Genomic DNA, 26994 nt, shown 5'->3' with positions numbered 1-26994 from the left:
AAACTCCATAAAAAACAACCCCTTATCACCACCTCCTGAAGCGAGAACCATCACGGTCAGGAAGAACACCGTATCCCTCGGCACACGCCAACTGCAGACAGAACCAAACGATACAACAGATCGCTAAAACCCACCTCAAACCCACGACACCAAAGACCTTTCAGCAATCGAAGCCCGCGCTCCCGGCACCGGACGGAGCGCGGCTCCCGGCAGGAAAGCGGCTCCTCCGGCGGCTCCTCCGGCACGCAGGGGCGCCGCCGCCCCGGAGACCCCCGCCCGCTCCCCGCTGCCCGCCGGGGCCGGCACCGAGCCCTGCGCGCCCCGGCGGCGCCCGAGCCCCGCGCCCGCAGCGGGCAGAGCGGCCGGCACCGGCCGGGCCAGCGCAGCGCCCGTGCCGCCTCTCCCGCCCGCCCGCCCGCCCGGCCGAGCTCCCCTCGGCTCCGCACGGCCCGCACCGGCGCGGCTCTGGCGCTCCCGCGGCAGCCCGGCCGCGCCAAATTCCCCGGCCGCCTCGGCAAGTGCCCGGCCGCTGCCGGCAGGGCTCCCGAGCGGCGACGTTCCGGGCCGGGCCACGGGCACAAGAAGCGCCCTCAAATGCGGCGGCACGGCCCCAATTTCAACCCTGCGAACGCTGCGACAGCTGCAGCTTCCTGCAATTGGACCCCGAAACTGACCCGCAGGCGGGGCTCACCTCACTTCCACAAGGGCAAATAAACGTGTTCTCCCCTTCAATTTCATCCCCGATAATAGCAGAAAAGAAGGGGCCTTCCTTAAATGAAATCCTTCAAATTGTGGAGAAAGGGGGATTTTGACCTCAGTTCAAACCCTTTAAAAGGAGGGACAACAGGGCTGCCCCCTCCATTTAAACCTTAGGATGATGAAAATGGGGTGGCAACCTTCAAATCAATCCGATAATACGACAACAATATTTTCCCCATTCCCCTTAAAATAGAACGCAGGGATTCCCTGTCACCCCTGCGGTACCCCTAACAGCCTGGAAAAGCCAGGTTTGCCTTCAATCAACACCCTTAAAACCACAAGCGAAGGGCGATCTCCCTCCCAGCTCAAACACAGACAATAATAGAAGAGTAGCTGCTTCCCTCTCCTTCATTTCTTTTTTCCTCATAAGCTCCATTTTTCTTTCCTGGCGGCACCGGGGAGGGACTGGAAAGACGAAATTTAAAAGGGAAAGGACAAAAGTCCCTGCTCCAAATCCACACGGGCTCACCCGTTCGGATGCTGCTTCCCGGCACAAACATTCGTCCCTCGGCACCTCCTTTAGGCAACGCTCCAGCATCCAAGTACGGATCCTGGTGTTCCCCCAGACCCTGCGAGAAGCTCTCACCATCCTTCCAGGAGACAGCCCCGGGAGCCCCCATAAACCCCTCTGCTCAGCAGCTCCACACAAAAGGGAGAGGAGGCAAACCCTCCCCCTAAAACAGCCCCCGGCACGGGCCGGCCCCTCATCATCCTCACACCTGGCGCTGGTGCCGCCCTCCAACAGCGCCTCTCCCCCTCCGGCACACAGCCCGCTTCTCACTGACCCACAGCAAACATAAATCTGCTACGCGTGTTGGCTTTTCTTAGTCCGTCTGGTTACACGTTTAAAACACGTACGTGCGCCGATGGCATTGATGGAAAGCTTTCCAGTGCAGAAAACTGTCATTCAGGTAGCACACGTTGATAAACCTTCAGAAAAAGCAGAATCGGCGCCACCTCCTAAGACCCCTGCTGAGGAACCCAGCCCTCCTTAGGACACCCAATGCAGCAGACCTCGAAAAAGGAGGGGAAAAGTCAAGCCCGGAGTGGAAAAAGAGATTATAAGGACACCAGCCTTTAAAAAAAGCCTTGGCACAGCAACAGTGGGAACCAGTCACATTTCTTCTTTCCTTGCTCTCTGTGATGATATATATATGAAGCAAGAAAACCACATGAAACACAAGGCAGAGCTAGGATTTTACAGGTCCTGGGTTTGGCACTCTGGATGACAAGCGCCTCTTCCGGGACTGCCACACCGTTTGGGGACCGCCAGAGAACGGAGGCCAAAGGTGCCCGAGAGCCCTTTCTATTCCCTTCAGCCCCTGCAGCTGTTCTTATGGTTTCAGGGCACGGCTCGGTCCATTCCTAGATAAAAACGTTACGGCAATGTTTCCAAAACTACTACCCATCTCTTGTCAGAGTTTCCTACATTGCTGTATAGAGAGTGGAGAGAGAGAGGGTTTCTTCCCAAATGATTTTAGAGACGACTTACTATTCCCATAAAAACGAATAACTTGACAGGTTTTAGCATTCTACACCCACCCCTCCCTGTGAATTTGGGGGCAGCTTTGGGTCCCTCTGGGGGGCGGCACCCAGCGTGACCCCCTCGTTCGCCACACACCTGCTCCTCCACCGCAGTGCGGCTCGCTCTCCTTGGGACCTTGGGGTGCCCCAAATGGCATCAGAGCCCCGAGTCTTCAGCCCCTTTTCCTCACCCCCAAAGAAGGCACAGAACGAATCCAACTGCCCTGGACGGCAGCGCAGCGCTTCCTTCAAGCCCCTTCCACACGTACATCCCCCCCGAAAGGGATTCTGCTGCAACAAGAAAGGGGGGCAGCCCCCAGAAGGGTTGAGGTTCCTCCCCAGCCGCGCTGTCACGGCCCAGGGGCAGAGAGAGGCCGTGGCACAGACGGCGGCGACCGCACGGCACGGCACGGCACAGAGCGGGGGCCTCTCTCAGCGTGATGTCGGGAAAGGCGCGGGTCCGGCGGCGTCGGGCGGGGTGTCTGACCGGCACGGGGGGATCCGCCGAGAGCCTCCGGCCCCGTGCGGGGACTCCTGCAGAGGCCGAGGGGCGCTGGGCTCCGGCCCTCGGGGCTTTATTCTCCGGCACCCCGAGCCCCGCGGCTGCGGGAGAACGAAGGAAAGGGGGGACGGGGAGAGAGGAGCGATAGCAGGGGATGAGAAAGGGCAGGCGGGAAGGTCGGGCTGTGGAGGAAAGCGGGAGGGAAAGGGAAAGCTCGCGAGGGGGGTAGAGGGAGGGTGGACAGAGGAGGGAGAGTGCGGGAACAGAAGGTCTAGCGCGGCAGAGACAGGACAGGAAGGAGCCGGGTTTGTGGGGGGAGAGGGAAACGGGGGAAAGGGAGCGAGAGAAGGCGAATACGGGGAGGAGGAAGGAGGGGGAGACAGAGGGACAGGCGGGGAAGCCCCACACAGCCCCGGGACCACCCCGAGCCCGCCCCGGCCTGCCCGGGACGGTGCGCTGGGCGGAGCTCGGCTCGGTTCGGTGACACTTCTGCCACATTCAGCCATTATCGGCTACTCTCGGCTGCACAGGAAAGCAGTAGAATGAATATGTATGAACCTATTGTGAAATTGTATGCATATGTATTTGAGAGGGGCATGAAAAGACACCTGAAGTTTGCAGATGCACGCATTTCATTTTACGGGAACGAGTCCCATGTGCGTCCAGCGTCGTAAAAACTTTCACAAAGTTGTACAGTTTTGGTTTTTTTCTCCGCAAGACTTTCTGGCGACCCAGACGGGACCGTCTCTGTCCCCGCCGGGGCGGAAGGGATAAACGGACCCTCCTGAGCGCGCCCCGGGATCTTCCCGGAGGGGCTCCGCTCGTCTCGGCTGGCCTCCTGGAGACGGATGAGTACCTGCTGGTGTGCGGAGGATTCGGTACGTTTAAAGAGGGCCCCGGAGAGAGGAAGGTTGAATAAGTCGCTCTGAGACGTCTGAGTGCTCGGCCTGTTGACCGGTCGATAGAGCGACTGGGAGACGAGAGTTCGCTTGTCGGATAGAGCGGCCGCTAGCGACCCTGGGGGTGGGTTTGAGTGGACTCATGTGTGTTTGTGTGGTATCCAGATACTGTATTGTTGTATAGTTAATGCACTGTGTGGTTAACGTTAGTGTGTTTGTAATTGTGCGAGTGCACGGTGTACAAAGGGAGTATATCTACGGCGTGGGGGGGTTTCTATCTGCGACTGAAAGGGCCGGGTGAGGCCTGAGGCACCGGCCGGGGCAGGCTGGGGAGGCGGGGAATGCCCTAAGTGGAGAAACATCAGTGAAGATATTTATTGCGTTTAAAGGTAGTGATTTGTACAGATTGTAACGGTGAGTACGAGCTCAAGGAGTTCCTCTTCTGCCCGGTAGTTAGACTCGATCTCTAGAATTTTACTGTGTGCTGATATTTTTATTGTGTCCGGGGTGGGTGAGGACCCAAGAAAGCTGATGTAAGTAAATGCTGAAGTATTGTATGCCGTGGTGTGTTAAGGAAAGTGGGAGCTTTGAGAGATATGCCCTTTCCCGGTGAGTTTGTGAGGTTCTTCCCCCACATTGTGGTAATTTGCTGCTCAAATTGTATAGCGGTGTTTGCAGAGGTTGTAGGTATTTGTTTGCAAACAGTGTAGCATTTTACATCAAAGAGCTACGGTATGGTGATTGATGTTTGACTGCAGTAAACCGAATTAAAGGAGTTCCAAGTATTGCCCCCCAGCAATTAAAGCCCTGACTCTCGTGAATTTGAGATAAGGGAAGTAGCGTGTGTGTGTGTGTGTGTGTGTGTCTGTCTGTCTGTCTCTGTCTGTCTTTGTGGGCATATCAAAGTTTGTGCTGTAACAAGCGCAGCCTGTTGCAAAGCAGTAAAGTGAGTGTCAGCAGAAACAATGCTTGAATTGGATTGTGCATGAAGACAACTAGAAAATACAAAGATTGTGTAAACCAGAGTTTAGATAGAAGAGACGAACGAGTTCAGGAAACTTCAGCTGGTAATGTAGTAAGCTCAAACTGAGAAAACCCATGTGACAGTCTGTCCGGAATTTCTCTCATTTGTCTCATGATTTTTGTCACGAAAAAGGACAGAAGCTGAGACCACCGAAAGATCCCGTTTGATATCCGGGTTTGACGAAAGTCTGCCGAGCTTACGAGGCCGAGACGTAACTCCCGACCTTCCAAGTAATTGTGCAAAGGAGCGCCTTGACCCGTTTTGCAACAACAAGCCTTGGAATTTCCCTACCTCTCAGCTTGGATGGACTCTTTTCTGGAATAACCTTTACGTGGTCCCCACAGAAGACCCTTCATCTGTTCTGCAACCACTGTGACTGACTGACTGAGATGGAAGAAGCCTCTTCTACAAGGACCGAGATGTGAAACCCTCACATAAAGAAAACTCCTTTTCTCCTCAAGAATGGAGACTGAAACCTGGGAGGAACTGGCGGAGGGGACACGACGAACTGTGATGTTTGCTTGCGGGCAGTGATTACTGGGACTATTGGACCGAGAAGGAAACTATTGCATTATTTTCCCTCCCTCTTTCGCAATTCTCCATAGGATAAAAACCCCCAGGTTACCTAGTCCGATTTGAAGATCTTCCCCGTGCTTGGAACGACTCCTCGACTGACGGAACCTCGGCTGGACTCCGAAGGACCCCGTCGCTTCCGCGGGCGGTAGCTATAGCCTCCTCTTTTCTCTTTACCCCCCTACTTTTCCATATGCTCTCCCCGCTTTCCCTCTTTTCCCTCACACGGATCTTTGCTGTAATCATTCAATAAAGTACGCTGTTTTGATTGTTACTGCAAACCCCCTTTGCCGTGTTGGTACTTTGTACTGAGAAATCCTTTGGAAACGAATCATCACGAAATCTGTCAATAAGGATGGTTCGTGACATTAATTTGTCACGGAGAGGATCCTGGTTAGCTGACTCCATCTGGGACTCTGCCTCTGGGATTTCACAAAAGATCTCTCGGTGCAAAAGGGGGGAAACTGGTTTGGTTTTTGTCGTTGTATTTGTATGTATTTGGGACTGTTTGGGAGAGAAGGAGCTCCTGAGGAAACTAAGCAGTGCCTCCCAAACAGATCAGCTCCTTCGGCCACTAAGGGAAAGTGAGGGGAAACAGGGCAAGAGGCCATGTGCTTGATTTCCCTGCAGTAGTTTTGATCCCCTCACAAGAAACCGTGTTTTTGTTGTTCTGTTTGTGTGTATCTGCACTGTCTGGGAAGGAAGGGGCAACTTGATGTAACTAAACAGGGCCTCCCAGGCAGAACTGTCCCTTCACCTACCCAGGGAAGTGAGGGAAGCACAGCAAGGGCTGTGTGGCTGTTTCCCTGTCGTAGTTCTATTTTCCCTCACAAAGAAATTGTTCTCTGTGTGTGTGTGTGAGTGTACACTGTCTAGAAAGGGAGAGACACTTCTGAAGCAACCAAATAGGGCCTCCTAGACAGATTTTGTCTCTTCAAATACCCAGGGATGTGAGGGGGAACACAGGAGAGGCTGTGTGATTGTATAACTTGAGGTGGCAATTAAATCCCTGCTGTGGACTTAGTCCCTTCACAAAATTGACTGGAAATCTTAGTGCAAAAAATAAAGCTGAATTTTATGCTCTGCTTGCTAAATACAATGCCACACCTTCTCCAGGAGGAGAAGAATCGGCAAACTGCAATTGGTTTAATATAGAAAATATCATAGATGGAATATGTTCTCTGCAACATGAATCAAAACTCAAACTGGGCAAAAATAAGACTATCCTCTGCTCAGTTTTGGGATCTTGCCTCACGGCAGCCGTAGAAACTCGCTTTAAGCGAAGAAGTGAGGAAAATGCTATCGTAGACTCCCTCCAAAACCTAGTTGAAATCTTGCAAAAACAATTAGATGAAGAAAGAAATGAAAATAAGTTATTACGGGCTGCCTTGAGAGAGGAACATGTTAATAATTCACATAATGCTAATTCCTCAAAAGAGGCAGAGGAGAAGGAAACTCCTCACATTAATCAAAATTGCCCTCAAACAGAATTAGCTCTGATGAAAAATTGCGGGAAACACTGTTGTTACAACGGCATAAAACCTGAAATTAAAACAGAATGCAACTATATCAAAAATGAAGATCTTGACCGCACATAACCGCTAAAGAAATCCCGTACACTGCTACTGAATTAAAACCTGCAGAGCGGTACGGGCTTCTCCCCCACAAACCCGAAACGGAATACGTATGTCGAGTGTCTCTCGCCGGGGGTGATCAGATTCTTTTGTCAGAACGAGAAGCCGGTAAGTGCTGGGGACGTGGGGTGTTCTTAACAACGGGAGACGGACGTAGCCCGTGGTCCCTAAATCGGCAAGCAGCTTATTGGGCAGAGAGGCTTAACCCCTTGGAAAGGAGAGACCCTTTGGTCGGTACCCCCGACCAGCTCTGGGAAAACATTCGCAAAGCCGGCTGCCTGAAAATAATCCGTGAAAAGAAATTAATTCCTAGTTTTGAGTCACCAATACAGTCACCTGTAAAGCCTGAAATTATGACCTCTGTAATTCAAGGGCTTCCAGGAACACTTAAACCTGCAGAAATTTTCCCTCAAAAGACCATAGTAGCTATGTCTCCTATAGAAAGACCAGATCAACTTCTCAGTAACCAGAATGACCCATTTGTTCCCCTTTATGACTTGCTAAGAAAAGAGATAAAATGGGATTGGACTCCTTCTCAAAAGGAAGTATTGCAATTGCTGATTTTTGAAGTAACAGCTCACCAAGAACTGGACCCTATACATGCTAGAGATCCCTTTCAGGTGGAGTAGAAGTTGGCCTCCTCACAGCTATCTGTTCATATATGGCAGCGGGGTCCTGAGGGTCTGACAAAGCCTGTTGGTTTTTATTCCCGTGGTTTCAAAGATACTGAGAAAAGGTACGCTACCTGGGAAGGGGGGTTGTTTGTGGTTGGCTTGGCTCTCAGGGAGGTGGAGGAGAACCTGGTGATCCAAGAAACTGAGAGCTTGGGGGGCAGGCAAAATAAGCCTGTCTCTGTGATTAAAGCAACCCCTCCTCTCTCCCCTGCTTCTGCTAACAGAGAGGGAGAAGGCAGAGCTCAGGTTGAGGAACTGTTAACTGGAGTATTTTCCAACATGAGGGACAGAATTATTTTCTTGTTTGCATTAACACTGAATCCTATGCTATGTTTATATTTGGGTTGGTCCAGGCTGATGCATTTAAAAGAGCTACCAGAGAAAATACTGTTAAAGCAATGCAAGGTTGGTTTGGAATTTTCCTAAAACCACAGGAACTTCAATCTGATAATGTTTCTGACTTTACTGTCAAAGGTGCGCAGGACTGGGCAAAAAGTGAAAAGATTAAACGGACTTCTCACACCTCGTACTATAGATGGGAGGTAAATGGGTGTTCCAAAATCGCTGCCGTTTGCCCGACAGCTCCGAACACAATTCCTTCGCTACGGGGACCGGATGATTACAAGGACCCGGCGCGTTACCCTGGACAACCTGGTTTTGGTGGACTTCCCCCTGCAGTAGGGGAAGTACCGCTGGTGTTCGGAACCTCTCTGACAATTCCATCGTTCCAAGTTTTTCTGCCCCTTCGGGGCAGAGTCTGTTGTGTTTACTTTTACAGAAGAACTCCGAGGGACACGAAGACCTGATAAACCGTGACAACGCTACGTCTAGACAACAAAAATAATGTCTTGCCTTCCCTTTATGGTAACACCAGGTGATAATATTACACATAACATGTAAATTAATTGAACTTAAATAAATTTGCTTTCACAACTAGAGATTTGACCAAATTATAGCAACCACTGAAGTTGTTTTTATTTGCTTTAAGAATCAGCGGTCGCTATCAGACATTTTGCCAATTTAGGAGAAAGTAAATGTAAATGATTACAAATTGGTAATTGATGTACTTGGTGCTACACAAAACGGCGTTTCGTTGGCTCTCAGCTGTATCCGAGCGCAATTGTAGATGTAGTCATTTGCTGCCTCAATTATAAGAGAAGGTGAAGAAGGCACTTTTCCCACTGAAATTCAAAAAATAATCTGGGACAGTGCCACTGACTTTGAAAGAGAATTCCAGTCCTGGTGGAATTTGGTGAATTTCACCTATGACCCCGTTTCAAACACAGCCACTGCTTTTGTGTTAACCGTACGCAATGCCTCTGTACATTTCATTTTTCCTGTTCTTGAATTAGGGCTGCATCACGATGGAGCTGTTCTCTATCCTTTGGAACGTAGAGAATGGGCCCGTCAGTTAAATAACAAATGGCAAACTGTCGATCTGGAATCTTGTATTGTCCGAGAACAACGAGGGTTCATCTGTGAAAGCAATGCAATCGTAGCTCAAGACATGTGTTTAGACACAGAGCAAAATATCTGTCCCTTTGAAATTCATCCTAATGAAGCTTCTGAAACAGTCCTGATATACATGGGCAATGGATGTGCATGCTTTAGAACTGCTTGTGATTTTGTATTTGTACGAGATGTTGTGGCAGACGCTAAAAAACATTCAAATTTTTGTGCTTGTAACTTTACTAAGATCATAGGATGCGATTTCTCTTATGAATCTCCAGTTACCTCTCATTACCTATTGCAATCTAACTACACATTGATTCACAAGCTGATACCTACTCCCATCGGGATGAACCTCACTTTGGTGACACAACTGCTGCTCCACCGAGACCTGGTTAAGATCCTGGAGAAGATTAAGAGAAATGGACAAAAAACCCCGGTGACTGTTCATCGCGACGTGACACGGATACACCGTGTCGTGGAAACAGTGAAGAAAAATGCCAGCGCGGCCGTTCTATTCGTCGTGAAATGGAAGATGATGAAACGGCTAACTAGATTGACATCCGTAGTCAATGCGCACAACTTGGCCGATATCCTCTACGCTGGGGATACCCCCAAGGCGTTTGACACAAAGCAATTATAAATTGAGTACATGTGTTTCATAATAATCCTTGATTTTTAACTTATGATCTAGTAGAAATCATTTATAATTTGTAGTAGATTGTTTCAGGAAATTATTTCAAATTAATATTTGTATTATGATTTGTTTATCGCTTTTGCTTTGATTATTCGTGATTTGTAGGAACCATTTGAAAATTGTCAGATTAAATGGATATCATTTTGATTAATTACCCATTTGAAAATCGTTATTAAAAAAATGATGCTCTTGTGATTGATATTATTTTGAAAGATTATTTTAAAATTGATACTTGTTTATGATTTTGTTTATTATTTTTGCTTTAATTGTTTATTAATTGCTTTGATTATTTGACAAATAATATTGTTTGAATCAATACTAATCATATTTGTACAATTGTTTCCCTTCTTTTTCTCTCTCTCTCTCTCTTTATTTTTTTTCCTTGTTCCTCCTTTTCCTTTTTCTCTCTCCCCCTGTTATACTGTCTCCATTTTCCGAGGCATGCTACCTACGTGTGAGGCCTGAAAGCAAACAACAGAAAATTTCCAAAAAACCTGAATGAAGAAAACTGTGAGCCGCTGGGTCATGTGATAGTCTGTCCGGAATTTCTCTCATGATATTCGTCATGAAAAAGGACAGAAACTGAGACCACTGAGAGATCCCGTTTGATATCTGGGTTTGATGAAAGTCTGCCGAGCTTACGAGGCCGAGACGTAACTCCCAGCCTGCCAAGTAATTGTGCAAAGGAGCTCCTTGACCCTTTCTGCAACAACAAGCCTTGGAATTTCCCTACCTCTCAGCTTGGATGGACTCTTTTCTGGAATAACCTTTAGGTGGTCCCCACAGAATGCCTTTCATCTGTTCTGCAACCACTGTGACTGACTGATTGGGATGGGAGAAGCCTCTTCTACAAGGACTGAGACATGAAACCCTCACATAAAGAAAACTCCTTTTCTCCCAAAGGATTGAGACTGAAACCTGGGGGGAGCTGTCGGGGGGAACAGAACAGACTGTGATGCTTATTTGCGGGCAGTGATTATTGGGACCATTGGACCGAGAAGGAAACTATTGCGTTATTTCCCCGCCTCTTTGACAATTCTCTATAAGATAAAAACCCCCAGGTTAGCTAGTCCAATTCGAAGATCTTCCCCGCGCTTGGAACGGCTCCTCGACTGACGGAACCTCGGCTGGACCCCGAAGGACCCCGTCGCTCCCACGGGCGGTAGCTATAGCCTCCTCTTTTCTCTTTACCCCCCTACTTTTCCATATGCTCTCCCCGCTTTCCCTCTTTTCCCTCACACGCATCTTTGCTGTAATTGTTCAATAAAGTACGCTGTTTTGATTGTTACTGCAAACCCCCTTTGCTGTGTTGGTACTTTGTACTGAGAAATCCTTTGGAAACAAATCGTCACGAAACCTGTCAATAAGGACGGTTCGTGACAATTTGGAACTATCAAACCATCCTGAGTTGGCAATGGTAGCGGCTTGGGTCTGGCAGGCGTCCTGTGCAATGTGGAATTTCAGCAGCCAGACGGCTACTCCCCGCCACGGCCCCTGAACAACTCTTCGGGCCTTTTCCCAGGGAAACAATACTCACCAGCCCAGGCTCCAAATGGAAAATTGCAGGAGGCGCTTCCAAAACGGCCCAAAGGTCATGGTCAGGGGTCAAAGGCTCAAAGGTCACGGTCAAGGTCAGGGGGTCAGAGGTCAAAGGGCAACGTCAAGCTCAGGGGTCAAAGGTCAAGCTCAAAGGTCACAGCCAGGGGGTCAAAGGTCACAGTCAGGGGTCAAAGGCCAAAGGTCAAGCTCAGGGGGGGTCAAAGGTCACATTCAGGCTCAAAGGTCACAGTCAAAGGTCACGTTCAGGGGTCACAGATCAAGCTCAGGGGTCAAAGGTCAAACTCAGGGGGGTCAAAGATCAAAGGTCAAACTCAGTGGCCAAAGGTCATGTTCAGGGGTCAAATGTCACGGTCAGAGGTCAAAGCTCAGGGTCACGGGTCACTTTCAGGGGGTCAAAGGTCAAGGGTCACAGGTGGGGGGTCAGGTTAGGGGTGGGGTGATTGACGAGGGCGCTGGGTGATTGGTAGGGTGTGGGTTACTGGTGATTGACAGGGGGCAGGCACCTGGGAGTAATTGACAGGTGAGGGGGTGGCTCCCTAAAACCCTATTTTTTTTTCTTTTACACCCCAGGAGCCTGAAAATTCCTACTGCTGCTTTTTTAAATCTAAAAAGGGGGGGGGGAAAAAAGGGGGGGGGGAAAAGGGGGGGAAAAAGGGGGGGGAAAAAGGGGGGGGGAAAAGGGGGGGGAAAAGGGGGGGGAAAAGGGGGGGAGAAAAAGGGGGGGGAAAAAAGGGGGGGGGGAAGGGGGGGGAAAAAAGGGGGGGGAAAAGGGGGGCAAAAAGGGGGGGGGGAAAGGGGGGGGGGAAAAGGGGGGGGGAAAAGGGGGGGGGAAAAGGGGGGGGGGGAAAGGGGGGGGGGAAAAGGGGGGGGGGAAAAGGGGGGGGAAAGGGGGGGGGAAAAGGGGGGGGAAAAGGGGGGGGAGGAAGTTAGAAAGAGAGAGAGAGGAAGGAAAGGGGTGTGAGGAAGAGGGAGAGAACAGAGGGAGAAGAGAGAAACAAGAGAGAAATGACAAAGAAGAGAATAAGGGGAGAAGAGGGACAGAGAGAAGAGAAAAAACACAAGAGACAGGGAGTGAGGAGAAAGGAGACAGAGGGTGAAGAGAAAAAAAACATAGGGCAACAAGAAAAGAGAGGAGAGACAGAGTAAGGAGAGGGAGAACACAGAGAGAGAAAGGAGAGAAGGCAGAGAAAAAGGAGACGGGACAGAGAGAGGTAAGACAGAGAGAGAGAACAGGCACTGAAGGAGGAGAGGGGTGTGAAAAGAAAGGGTGAGTTTAAGAACTGAAGGAAGATAAAGGTTAGAGAGAAAAGAAAAGGAGAGTGAGAAACTGAAGAAAGACAGGAGGTAGAGGGAAAATAAAATAGTTAGAGTTACAGTTAAAGTGAAACAGGGCTAGAGGGAAAGACAGATTAAGAAGAGATGAGAAGAACACAGATAGGGGAAAAAGAAAGAGGACTGACTTACCTTTACAGGGAAAAAGAAAAGAAAGGTGCAGGGGTTAGACAAAAGAGGGAAAGACAAATACAGTCAGAGACAAATAGTGACACGGACAAACGGAAAGAAGGAAAGACAGAGGCGGAGACGCAGAGTTAGAATGAGTGAGGATCGGAAACGTGGGGTTAGGCACAGATGGTAAGTTAGAAATAGGAGACTAGAGGGGGGAGGAAAAGGAGGGAGTGGGGCGAAATAATGACACCAGCACGCCAAAAGGACACGAGGGCCCCGGCTGGGGGAGGGGGAGGGCGGGGGTTATCTTTATAAGGGGTGATTGAAGTTTATTAAAGGAATGATTTTATTTACACATCAGCAAGACACATGGAAATGTTGTCTAGAAATGTATGTACAGATACAATCCATATACACACTGGGAAAGGTCTAATTTACATGGACAGCAATACAGGGAATTGCAGCAGCTAATGCAAATACAGAAGAGTACAGAACAATACAACACAGAACCCATATTTACACAATATAATAGCAATAAACAGAATGCAAATACAGAAGAGTACAGAACAATACAACACAGAACCCATATTTACACAATATAATAGCAATATACAGAATGCAAATACAGAAGAATACAGAACAATACATTACAGAACCCATATTTACACAATATAATAGCCTTTTATATATTTTTGTTACAGGATGATGTATTGTTACAGGAAGCCCAGAACAACAAAGGCACGCAGAAAACAACAATCTACCTTTAACAGCCCCCTCAGATTACACATAAACTCACCGTTGCTCTCATTACAACTGCTCAATAAGACACTGGTAATCATTGGTCCTCGGGAACGTGGTTCCCAGGAGCCTCCGATACATCCTCCTGCCTGACGAAAACCCCGGTCCCTGGACCGTCCGTGCCCAAACTTTGGCGATGAATGTCGCCTCGCAGACCGGCCGGGACCGAGGAGAAAAAAAACCCAGCCAGGGGGAAAAAAAAAAAAAAAAAACCACCCCCGGCTGGGGATTTTTTATTCTAAATTTTAAAATGAGTTGAAAAACCTGAAAGGCAAAGATCATACACACAAGGTTTAATCCAGTGCGCATGCACTCACACATGCAAATATTAGCAGACACAGACAGACATAGTCACATGCTCTAACACACGCTCAAATGCTCTTCCCATCTACACGCTCGCTGCGGCCCGAGACGGTGAAGACGTCCTTCGACGCGTCTTCTGGCTGCCGCTCCTCGGCGCCGAATGGCAGGTTCTGGAGAAATCGGTTTCCTCGGGACCTGTGAGATGACAGAAAGTGGTCAATGGGTGGCACTCTGGCAGCTGAGACTTGTCCTCGCTGTGGCCCGATAAATTTTCTACCCAAAATCCCATAGAGGACAGATGGAAAGTTTTTATAGCTGTTCTACCTAACTGACTACATGCCAGGGCAGGGCACCTCTGATCATAAGTGGTACAACCTAAGTACACAAAATATAAGGCGGCACATACAGTGGAAGCATACAGTGTAAGTACACAAAACATAAAGCGGCACATACAGAGAAAGCGTACAGTGTAAGTAGACAAAATATAAGGCGGCACTTACAGTGAAAGCATACAGTGTAAGTAGACAAAATATAAGGCGGCGCTTACAGTGAAAGCATACAGTCTAAGTACACAAAATACAAGGCGGCGCAGTTACCTACACTGTAAGTACACAAAATATAAGGCGGCGCAGTTACCTACAGTGTAAGTACACAAAATATAAGGCGGCACATACAGTGGAAGCATACAGTGTAAGTAGACAAAATACAAGGCGGCACAGTTACCTACAGTGTAAGTACAATAGAAACCAACACAGGTACATGCAATATAAGTACACACAAGATAAACCAATACAATATACATATACAATATACAATAGGTACATCCAATATAAGCCAGGCTTGAGATAACTCTCTGGAAGATTAATTCTGGAGCCCTAAACCCTTCGAGAAGACGGAACCTACGGAACTACCGCGGTCACGTGAGGAGGGTGTGAGATGCTCCCTCTAAAGGTCCGAGAGAATGGTGTGGAAAAAAGGACGCTGACAAAGCTGGTAGTGGGAAAGATGATGGATGAGAATATGTTTTGCAATCCTTCTCGTCTCAGAGAGTAATAATGTAAAGGTGGCGGAATATGGGGTATACGGGAAGGACCGGGAGTAAAGTAGGACCGAGATGGCGCGGGATGGTGCTGATAAGGTGCCGAGATGTGAGGAAGGCCTACGCCACGGAAGAAAACAGACAATGACTACATAACACGGACATGGACGACATAACATAGACACGGGGGACAGAACACAGAGACGAGTGGAGACTGCCCGGTGGTCTCGCATTATAGACCCGAGATTCGTAGCGCGAGATGAGCCGAAGGCCGAGGATGCTGAAGGAAAGAGGGCCCTATGATGATAGCGCATGATGATGAAATGTAACTCGTCAAGATAACTTAGTGCCAAAGCACTTAAAAGGATGCTCAAGAGGCTCAGTAGGCCCAGAGAAGGAAGAAGAGACTGCCGGGTAACTGCCGCTATAGCTCCGGCACCAAAGGCGAGCTCCTCGGGGGAAGGATCCGTGACGAAGTCGGGTCGAAGGAGGCCGACGACGCGAAGGTCGCGAGCGTGCGGACGTCGGTCGGAACCGCCCTGCCCAGCGAAGGCTCGGCCTAGGCCGAGGAGAAACCCTCTCCCCTTTACCTCTGGACGGCCTAGCCCGCTACGGACCTCTCCGCTAGTCTGACATCGGATTTCCCCCCGTGATGGCGAAGGTTTTTCCCCTCCCCCCGACCGCTGGCCCCGACACTTAGCTTTTGGAAGACGGGCGGACGAAGTCCATCAGCGGTCGGACGTGGACTTTGAGAGGTTCTCCGCGTGTGCTTCGGTGCCGCTGTTTCCAAACTTTGGCTGCGAACTTCCTCGGGGTACCTGAGACGAAACGGAAAACGTGACTATTGCCCTTGAAAAGAGTTATCCCCAGGACTCCTCTACGCCGCTGCCCCGGCTCACCTCGAATCTCAATTTGACTCGGGAGGCTTCCCGGAAGATCCCTGCAAAAAGAAAAGGTACACGCACAGATTGCTCCTGCATAACATTGACTTATGAGTCAACCTGCCTGAACACCGACTCGCCTGCTCTCCTCTGTTCCTTGGTAGGCCTAGGAAACTGACAGCACCTGCAAAGAAACAAAGCAGAAAAGCATGCTGAGATACTGGGATAAAACAACCTCCCTGATCTGACAGGTGTGCCACACCTATAGCTTAAGCTTGCACCCACCTGACAGGGGCTCGCTCGGCCCAGATGGATTGAGAGTGGACCACCTAAAAGGAAAAAAAACAATAGATGCTTAGAGCTGCACCAGAAAGTGAAACCTCAGCAATACCAACTGCTTCTGTACACTACTCAATGCTCACCTTGCCAATACAGCCTTGACTTCCGAAAAAGAAAGACAAAGAACAGTGCTATAACAGAGTCACACTTGACATTCCCCCTGCAGAGACAAACAGTGACTGACCTGCTCCGGGGAATCCCCATAACAAGGATAGGGTGGTCTGCCCAGGACTTTATCCATCTGCATCTGAAAGAAAGTTAGGACCAAAGTCAAAGGGGTGCAGCACAACTTAAGAGCTCCAGATATCTTGGGTCCACCTACAAATCCCATCTAGAGATCAACTACACCCCACATTACAAACTTCAAGTCCCCAGGATTTTTTCTACTGCACAGGCTATGGGGCAGGGCAGAGCAGCTCCAGCACAGACCTGTGCAGACACCGGTGACACAGGACAGGACGGGACAAACAATGGGCACAGAACAGGGAAAGAAATCTCTTGGCAAGGAAAAGGACTGCAAGGACTGAGAGAATGAAAACTGAGATGACCGACGTGAGACTGACAGCAAGCTGATGGGGCTCAGAGAACCCTGGAGGAAGAAGATGCCAACTGGATGATTTATTCCAAGAACTGCAAAGATGGATCCCTGAGAATGCTACAGTCATAATCCTCTCTACTGTCAGAATTCTCTACCTGTCCTCACATTCTTACAAGTCCTAATCTGCCATAATGGATCCTTGCAGAGCGCAGCTGTCCATACAGCTCAGAACAAGACCTGAAAAGACATCTGACCGGATGTTTCCGAAGAGAGATGCGAGTCTGATGCCAGTCTGAGCTCCCGAGTCAAGAGTTCCATGGCACTGATACCCGGCCAAGGAAGGCAGGGATCACAGATGCTAAGACTGATGCCAGGGCTGCTGATAGGCCCCTCAAAGGCCTAAGGTAAAAGACACGAGACGCCCAGACAACACAGAACGCACGATTGACAAGTGACACGACAGACACCGGGACCGCTCTGCCCTGCGCACCTCAACATAGCAATCAAAAGTGATGCTTTCCTTTTACAGGGCCTAAGGGTTTCATGGACATCTCCATCTCCAAAGCCAAATGCAAGTTCCCTCCCTGTGGGTGCCTACCCAGCACCCCACAATCATCCCCTCTGTGAGTCATAGCTCTATAGCTCTCTACTTATCTCTTGGAGAGGTGGGCGTGCCAATCCTTGTCAGCTGAGAAAGAAAGCGGATGCGCCGTCTGGAAAGTCCCTTCGGACACCAGGCTATCGTCTCTTAGTCTGTCAAGAGAATGCAAACCAAATATCAGTGCACAATGGTAGCAGTACGGCAGCCAAAACCTGAATATTTTGCTACTCACCCTTCTCCAAAGAATTCCCGGCTCCCTTGCCCGCACGCTTGTGGCTCACTCGGAGGCTGTCGCCATTGTGGCAGCATGCACCTGGGTTAAGTGGAGAGAAGGTGATTTGGTATTGCTGAGACTTAAGTGGAATCTCACTCCTCCTCCCTACCTCCCCCGCTCACCGCAACTCCTCGGCTGTTCCTGAGGGCTACCGGGAAGGGATCGAGGAAGAGAAACTTTGAAGGCTTCATCTTCACAGACTCCTGTAATACTTCCACAGGGCTCACATGTGCTTGGTGACGGCGGCTGGACAGACTCAGAGTCAATTGCCTAAACCACAAAAACAAGAATGGATGTTTAGAGTTGCACCAGAAAAATGAGACTTGAGCAATAACAACTGCTTCTGTACACTACTCAATGCTCACCTTGCCCATACAGCCTTAACTGCTGCTCTCTGCCTTGACTTTCTAAAAAGAGAGACAAAGAACAGTGCTGTAACAGAGTCACCATTTACACTTCTGCTGCAGGGAAAAACAGTGACTGACCTGCTGGGGAGAACCGCCTCACCCAGGCTTCGGCGCCCTGGCACGGATTTAACACATCTGAATCCGAAAAAAAAGTTAGGACAATAGTCAGAGTGCTGCAGGATAACTTAGGAGCTCCAGATATCTTGTGTCCATCTGCAAATCCCATCTAGAGTCCAACTACACCCCACATTACAAACTTCAAGGCCCCAGGACCTCTTCTATTACACCAGGCTATGCAGCAGGGCAGAGCAGCTCCGGCACAAACCTGTGCAGACACCCGTGACACAGGACAGGACGGGACAAACAATGGGCACAGAACAGGGAAAGAAATCTCTTGGCAAGGAAAAGGACTGCAAGGACTGAGAGAATGAAAACTGAGATGACTGACATGAGACTGACAGCAAGCTGATGGGGCTCAGAGAACCCTGGAGGAAGAAGATGCTAACTGGATGATTTATTCCAAGAAGTGCAAAGATGGATCTCTGAGAATGCTACGGTCAGAATTCTCTACCTGACCTCACATTCTAACAAGTCCTCATCTGCCATAATGGATCCTTGCAGAGCGCAGCTGCCCACACAGCTCAGAACAAGACCGGAGAAGACATCTGACCAGATGCTTCTGAAGAGAGAACAGATTCTGATGCCAGTCTGAGCTCCAGAGTCAAGAGTTCTAGGGCACTGGTGCCAGGCCAAGGAACGCAGAGATCACAGATGCTAAGAATGAGGCCAGGATTTCTGATAGGCCCCTCAAAGACCTAAGGTAAAAGACAGGACATACCCAAACAACACAGAAGGCATGATTGACAAGTGACACCACACACACCGGGACTGCTCTGCCCTGCGCACCTCAGCGCTGTGACCAAAAGTGACACTTCCCTATTATTTGGGCTAAGGGGTCACTTCAAGGACATCCCCCTCTCCAAAACAGGCTCAAAAACCCTGCCCAGTGAGTCCCAACCCAGCACCCCACTTTCATCTCCTCTGTGGGTTGTAGCCCTTGACTTATCTGTCGCACATCTGGGGATGCCAGTCCGTGTCAGGTGCCAAAGAAGGCCACCTCGCCCGCTGGGAAGTCCCTGCTGTCACCAGGCCGTTGTCCCTTAGTTGGCTACAATAAAAAAAAATCAAACATCAATGCCTGATCTTGGCAGCAAATTGGCCAAAACACAGTAATTCTGCTCCTCACCATTCTTCTCCTAAGAATGCCCGGCTGCTCGGGCCGCATGCTTTGGCCGCGCTCAGAAGCCGACGCTGTCGTCACTGGGCACACCTGGATTAAGAGGAGACAAGGTGATGTGGCACTGCTGAAACCTGAGGGGAGCCTCACTCCTCCTCTCTACTTCCCTGACTCACTTGGCTCTGGCCAAAGGCTACCCAGGTGACACCTTTGAACAGAAAAAGCAAAGGTTTCATCACAGAGTCCTGCAATACTTCCGCAGGACTCACAAGAGCAGAAAACTCGGTGCATCAGCTGGTTGGTGACGGGGGCTTGGCATACTCCGAATGGATGCCTAAAGCACACAAACTAGAAAGAAGACTTAAGAGTTGCACCAGAAATTGAGACCTCAGCAACAACAACTACTTCTCTCTGCTGGTCACTGCTCACCTTGCCCACCTGACCTTAAATGCTCATATCTGACTTTGCATCCTAAAAGTGAAGACAAAGAACAGCGCTCTGACAGAGTCACCATTTACACTTCTGCTGCAGAGACAAACAGTGACTGACCTGGCTCAGGAGAACCCCCTCATAAGGGATGGAGCGCTCTGCCATGAATTTTATCCTTCTGCATCTGAAAAAAAGTTAGGACAAAAGTCAAAACTTCACAGCTCCAAACATCTTGTGTCAATCTAGGAATATCATCTAGAGTAACACTACACCCCACATTATGAATTTCAAGTCCCTGAGGCTTGTCCTACTATACCAGGCTATGCAGCAGGGAAGAGCAGCTGCGGCACAAATGTGGGCCGACACCCGTGACACAGGACACACAGGACGTGACAAACAATGGGGACACAACAGGGACAGAAATCTCTTGGCAAGAAGAATGACTGCAAGGACTGAGAGAATGCAAATTGATATGACCAAGGTGAGATGAATGCAAGCTGATGAGCCTCATAGAAACCTGGAGGAAGAAGATGATAACTGAATGATTTATTCCAAGAACTGCAAAGATGGATGCCCAAGAATCCTATGGACAGAATCCTCTACCTGACCTCACATTCTTACAAGTCCTAATCCACCATAGTGGATCCTTACAGGGTGCAGCTGTCCATACAGCTCAGAACAAGACCTGAAGAGCCATCTGATGGGATGCTTCTAAAGTGAGAAGAGATTCTGATACATGTCAGGGCTCTCAAGTCAAAAGTTCTATGTGGCATTGCTGCCAGGCCAAGCAACACAGAGATCACAGATGCTAAGAACGATTCCAGGGTTTCTGATAGGCCCCTCAAAGACCTAAGGTAAAAGACAGGACATACCCAAACAACACAGAAGGCACGACGGACAAGTGACACCACACACACCGGGACTGCTCTGCCCTGCGCACCTCAGCTCTGTCATCAAAAGTGAGACTTTTCTTCTTATCTGGCCTAAGGGGCTACTTCATGGACACCTCCAGCTCCAAAGTGGACTCAAAATCCCCTCCTGGTGGGTCCCAACCCAGCACCCCACTTGCATCCCCCCCTCCGTGGGCCACAGCCCTTTACTTATCTCTCAGACATCTGGGGACGCCAGTCCGTGTCAGATGCCAAAGAAGGCAGCCTCGGCATCTAGGAAATTCCTGCTGCCACTGTTGTTCAAGAAATTCCTGCTGTTTCTTCTTAGTCAGCTACATTGAAGACAACCAAACATCAATGCAGGATCTCAGCAGAACAGCGGCCAAAACCCAACAATTCCAGTACTCACCATTCTCCTAAGAATGCCCAGCTCCTCGGGCCCCACGCTTCAGCTGCGCTCAGCTCAGAGGCAGACACCATTGTAGCAGGGTGCGCCTGGGTTAAGGGGAGACAAGGTCACGAGACATGGCTGAAACCCGAGGGGACCCTCGCTCCCTCTCCCGAATTCCCCAACTCACAACAACTCCTCGGCCATTGCCAAAGGCTACTCGGGTGACACCTTGGAATAGAAAAGGCTGAGGTTTCAGCACCAAGTCATCTAAGACATCCAGAGGGCTCACAGGAGCAGCAAATCCGGACCATCGGCCGGTTGGCGACGTGGATTGCCTAAAGGGCACAAATGAGAATGGAAGCTTAGAGCTGCAGCAGAAATTGAGACCTGAGCAATAGCAACGACTTCTTTCCACTGCTCACCTTGACTGCTGGTATCCTGATTTACATCCTAAAAAAAAAAGACAAAGAACAGCACTGTAACAGAGTCACCATTTACAGTCCCCCTGCAGAGACCTGCTCAGGGGGAGCCCTGCTCTGGGGATGCCAACCCATGCCAGCTGCAAAAGAAGGCGGCCTCGACATCTGGGAAGCTCCTGCTGGCACTGTTCTTCAACACCATCCTGTTGTTTCTTACTCAGCTACATTCAAGAAAACCAAACATCAATGCATGATCTCCACAGCACAGGGGCCAAAACCCAACAATTCTGATACTCACCATTCTCCTGAGAATGCCCGGCTCCTCAGGCCCCACGCTTCAGGCTCGCTCGGAGGCAGACACCATTGTGGCCGGGTGCACCTGGGTTAAGGGGAGACAAGGTGATGTGGCACTGCTGAAACCTGAGGGGACCCTCGCTCCTTCTCCCTACTTCCCCGACTCACCGCATCTCCTCGGCAGTTGCCAAAGGCTACCCGGGTGACACCTTGAAAGAGAAAAGCCAGAGGCTTCCTCGCTAACTCCTGTAAGACTTCCAGAGGGCTCACAGGAGCAGCAAACCCGGTGCATCGGCCGCTCGGTGACCGGGCTTGGCATACGCCGAGGGGACCACCTAAGAACAAGAACCGAGGCTTAGAGTTGCACCACCAAGGGAGACTTGAGCAATAACAACTGCTTCTGTACACTACTCAATGCTCACCTTGCCCACCTCACCTGGACAACTGATATCCAGCTTTACTTCCTAAAAAGAAAGACAATGAACTGTGCTGTAACAGAGTCCCACTTGACACTCGCCCTGCACAGACCAACACTGACTGACCTGCTTGGGGGAACCTCATCACCCGGGATGGGGGCCTCTGGCACAGATTCAATCGATATGAATCTGAAAAAAAAGTTAGGAGAAAGGTCAAAGTGTTGCAGGATAACTTAAGAGCTCCAGATATCTTGTGTCCATCTACAAATCCCATCTAGAAACCCACTACTCCCCACATTACGAACTCCAAGTCCCCAGGACTTCCCCTTTTGAACCAGGCTAAGCAGCAGGGCAGAGCAGCTCCAGCACAAACCTGTGCAGACACCCGTGACACACGACAGGACATGACAAACAATGGGGACACAACAGGGACAGAAACCTCTTGGCAAGGAAGAAGACTGCAAGGACTGAGAGAAGGCAAAATGAGATAACTAAGATGAGATCGATGGTGCGCTGATGAGGCTCAGAGAAGCCTGGAGGAAAAAGATGCAAAGTGAATGCAGTTCCTGGAATAAATCAAAGATGGATGCCCGAGAATCCTACAGCCAGACTCCTCTCTCTGACCTCACATTCTAACAAGTCCTCATCTGCCATAATGGATCCTTGCAGGGTGCAGCTGTCCAGACAGCTCAGAACAAGACCTGAAAAGACATGGGAATGGATGCTTCTAAAGAAAGAAGAGATTCTGATGCAAGTCTGAGCTCCTGAGTCAAAAGTTCTTAGCAAAGGTGCCAGGACAAAGAACACAGATCACCAATGCTAAGAATGATGCCAGGGTTCCTGATAGGCCCCTCAAAGGACTAAGGTAAAAGACAGGACATACCCAAACAACACAGAAGGCACGACGGACAAGTGACACCACACACACCGGGGCCGCTCTGCCCTGCGCACCTCAGCTCTGTCATCAAAAGTGAGACTTTCCTTTTAGGTGGCCTAAGGAGCTACTCTGTGGACACCCCCATCTCCAAAGCCAAATCAAAATCGCCTCCCGGTGGGTCCCAATCCAGCACCCCACTTTCATCCCCTCTGTGGGTCTTGGCCCTCTACTTATCTCTCAGACATCAGGGCAGGCCAGTCTGTGTCAGGTGCACAAGAAGGCCACCTCGCCATCTGGGAAGCTCCTGCTTTCACCAGGCTGTTGTCTTTTAGTCTGCCTAGAGAAAGGAAACCAAACATCAGTGCACAACCTCAGCAGCACAGTGACCAAAACACAATTCTGCTACTCACCATTCTCCTGAGAATGCCCGGCTCCTCGGACTGCAGACTTCAGGCTTGCTCGGAGGCCGACACCATTATCACAGGGTGCACCTGAGGTAAGGGCAGACAAGGTGATGTGGCACTGCTGACACCTGAGTTGAGCCTCGCCCCTTCTCCCTACCTCCCGGACTCACCGCATCTCCTCAGCAGTTGCCAAAATCTACCTGGGTGGCACCTTCTAATAGAAAAGGCTAAAGGCTGAGGCGTCATCACAGAGTCCTCTAAATGCATCCAGAGGACTCACAGGAGCAGCAAACCTGATCCATCGGCCAGCTGGGGATGGGGGCCTGGCAGAGAGGATTGCCTAAAGGGCACAAATGAGAATGGAAACTTAGAGCTGCACCAGAAATTGAGACCTGAGCAATAACAACTGCTTCTCTCCAATGCTCACCTTGACTGCTGGTATCCAGATTTACCTCCTGAAAAGAAAGACAAAGAACAGTGCTGTGACACAGTCACCATTTACATTCCCCATGCAGAGACAAACACTGACTGACCTGCTTGGGGGATGCCCCTCACCCGAGATCGAGCCCTCTGGAACAGATTTAATCCATATGAATCTGAAAAAAAAAGTGAGGACAATAGTCAAAGTGCTGCAGGATAACTTAAGAGCTCCAGATATCTTGGGTCCACCTACAAATCCCATCTAGAGACCAACAACACCCCACATTACCCACTGCAAGTCCCCAGCACTTTGCCTATTGCACCAAGCTATGCAGCAGGGCAGAGCAGCTCCAGCACAAACCTGTGCAGACAGCCGTGACACACAACAGGACATGACAAACAATGGGGACACAACAGGGACAGAAACCTCTTGGCAAGGAAAAGGACTGCAAGGACTGAGAGAAGGCAAAATGAGATAACTAAGATGAGATCGATGGTGAGCTGATGAGGCTCAGAGATCCCTGGAGGGAGACAATGCTAACTGAATGCAGTTCTTGGAATAAATCAAAGATGGATGCCCGAGAATCCTACAGCCAGACTCCTCTCTCTGACCTCACATTCTAACAAGTCCTCATCTGCCATAATGGATCCTTGCAGGGTGCAGCTGTCCAGACAGCTCAGAACAAGACCTGAAAAGACATGGGAATGGATGCTTCTAAAGAAAGAAGAGATTCTGATGCAAGTCTGAGCTCCTGAGTCAAAAGTTCTTAGCACAGGTGCCAGGACAAAGAACACAGATCACCAATGCTAAGAATGATGCCAGGGTTTCTGAGAGGCCCCTCAAAGGCCTAAGGTAAAAGACAGGACATACCCAAACAACACAGAAGGCACGACGGACAAGTGACACCACACACACCGGGGCCGCTCTGCCCTGCGCACCTCAGCTCTGTCATCAAAAGTGAGACTTTCCTTTTATGTGGCCTAAGGAGCCACTTCCTGGACACCCCCATCCCCAAAGCCAAATCAAATTCCCCTCCCGATGGGTCCCTACCCATCACCCCACTTTCATCCCCTCTGTGGGTCTTGGCCCTCTACTTATCTCTCAGACATCTGGGCATGCCAGTCTATGTCAGGTGCACAAGAAGGCCACCTCGCCATCTGGGAAGCTCTGTCTGACACCAGGCTGTTGTCTCTGAGTCTGCCAAGAGAAAGAAAACCAAACATCAGTGCACGATCAGGGCAGCAAATTTCCCAAAACCTCACAATTCCAGTACTCACTGTCTCCTAAGGATGCCCGGCTCCTGGGGCCCCACGCTTCAGGCTTGCTCAGAGACCGACACCACTGTGCCAGGGTGCACCTGGGGTAAGGGCAGACAAGGTGATGTGGCTTTGCTGAAACCTGAGGGGACCCTCTCTTCCCATCCTCCTGACCTCCCCGACTCACCCCAACTCTTAGGTAATTGCCAAAGGCTACCTGGGTGGCACCTGTGATTTGAAAGGCAAAGGCTTCATCACCAAGTCCTCTAATATGTCCACAGGGCTCACAGGAGCAGCAAACCCGGAGCATCGGCCGATTGGTGACGGCGCTTGACAGACTCCAAGTGGATTGCCTAAAGCACACAAACGAGAAGAGATGCTGAGAGGTGCACCAGAAAATGAGACTTGAGCAATAACAACTGCTTCAGCACACTATTTAATGCTCACCTTGCCCACTGCTCACCACCTTGACTGCTGATATCTGTCTTGACTTCCTAAAAAGAAAGACAAAGAACCGTGCTGTAACACAGTCACCATTTACACAACTGCTGCAGAGACAAACACTGACTGACCTGATCAGGGGTAACCCCCCCCACCCGGGATGGGGCCCTCTGGAACAGATTTAATCCATATATATCTGAAAAAAAAAAAAAGCTTGAATAAAAGTCAAAGTGCTGCAGGATAACTTAAAAGCTCCACACATCTTGTGTCCATCGACAAATCCCATCTAGAATCCAACTACACACCACATTACCAATTTCAAGTACCCAGGAGTTTTCCTATTACACCAGGCTATGCAGCAGGGCAGAGCAGCTCCAACACAAACCTGTGCAGACACCCGTGACACACAACAGGACATGACATGACAAAAAAAGGAGACACAACAGGGACAGAAATCTCTTGGCAAGGAAAATGACTGCAAGGACTCAGAGAAGGCCAAATGAGATAACTGAGATGAGATCGCTGGTGAGCTGATGAGGCTCAGAGATCCCTGGAGGGAGACAATGCTAACTGAATGCAGTTCTTGGAATAAATCAAAGATGGATGCCCAAGAACCCTACAGCCAGAATCCTCTCCCTGACCTCACATTCTAACAAGTCCTCAACTGCCATAATGGATCCTTGCAAGGTGCAGCTGTCCAGACAGCTCAGAACAAGACCTGAAAAGACATGGGAATGGATGCTTCTAAAGAGAGAAGAGATTCTGATGCAAGTCTGAGCTCCTGAGTCAAAAGTTCTTAGCAAAGGTGCCAGGACAAAGAACACAGATCACCAATGCTAAGAATGATGCCAGGGTTCCTGATAGGCCCCTCAAAGGACTAAGGTAAAAGACAGGACATACCCAAACAACACAGAATGCACGACTGACAAGTGACACCACACACACCGGGGCCGCTCTGCCCTGCGCACCTCAGCTCTGTCATCAAAAGTGAGACTTTCCTTTTAGGTGGCCTAAGGAGCTACTCTGTGGACACCCCCATCTCCAAAGCCAAATCAAAATCGCCTCCCGGTGGGTCCCAATCCAGCACCCCACTTTCATCCCCTCTGTGGGTCTTGGCCCTCTACTTATCTCTCAGACATCAGGGCAGGCCAGTCTGTGTCAGGTGCACAAGAAGGCCACCTCGCCATCTGGGAAGCTCCTGCTTTCACCAGGCTGTTGTCTTTTAGTCTGCCTAGAGAAAGGAAACCAAACATCAGTGCACAACCTCAGCAGCACAGTGACCAAAACACAATTCTGCTACTCACCATTCTCCTGAGAATGCCCGGCTCCTCGGACTGCAGACTTCAGGCTTGCTCGGAGGCCGACCCCATTATCACAGGGTGCACCTGAGGTAAGGGCAGACAAGGTGATGTGGCACTGCTGACACCTGAGTTGAGCCTCGCCCCTTCTCCCTACCTCCCGGACTCACCGCATCTCCTCAGCAGTTGCCAAAATCTACCTGGGTGGCACCTTCTAATAGAAAAGGCTGAGGCGTCATCACAGAGTCCTCTAAATGCATCCAGAGGACTCACAGGAGCAGCAAACCTGATCCATCGGCC

This window comes from Fringilla coelebs, assembly GCF_963513975.1.
Source record: "Fringilla coelebs genome assembly, chromosome: 3".
In the NCBI taxonomy this organism is placed as follows: Eukaryota; Metazoa; Chordata; class Aves; order Passeriformes; family Fringillidae; genus Fringilla; species Fringilla coelebs.
Note: the sequence above shows the minus strand (reverse complement) of the source record.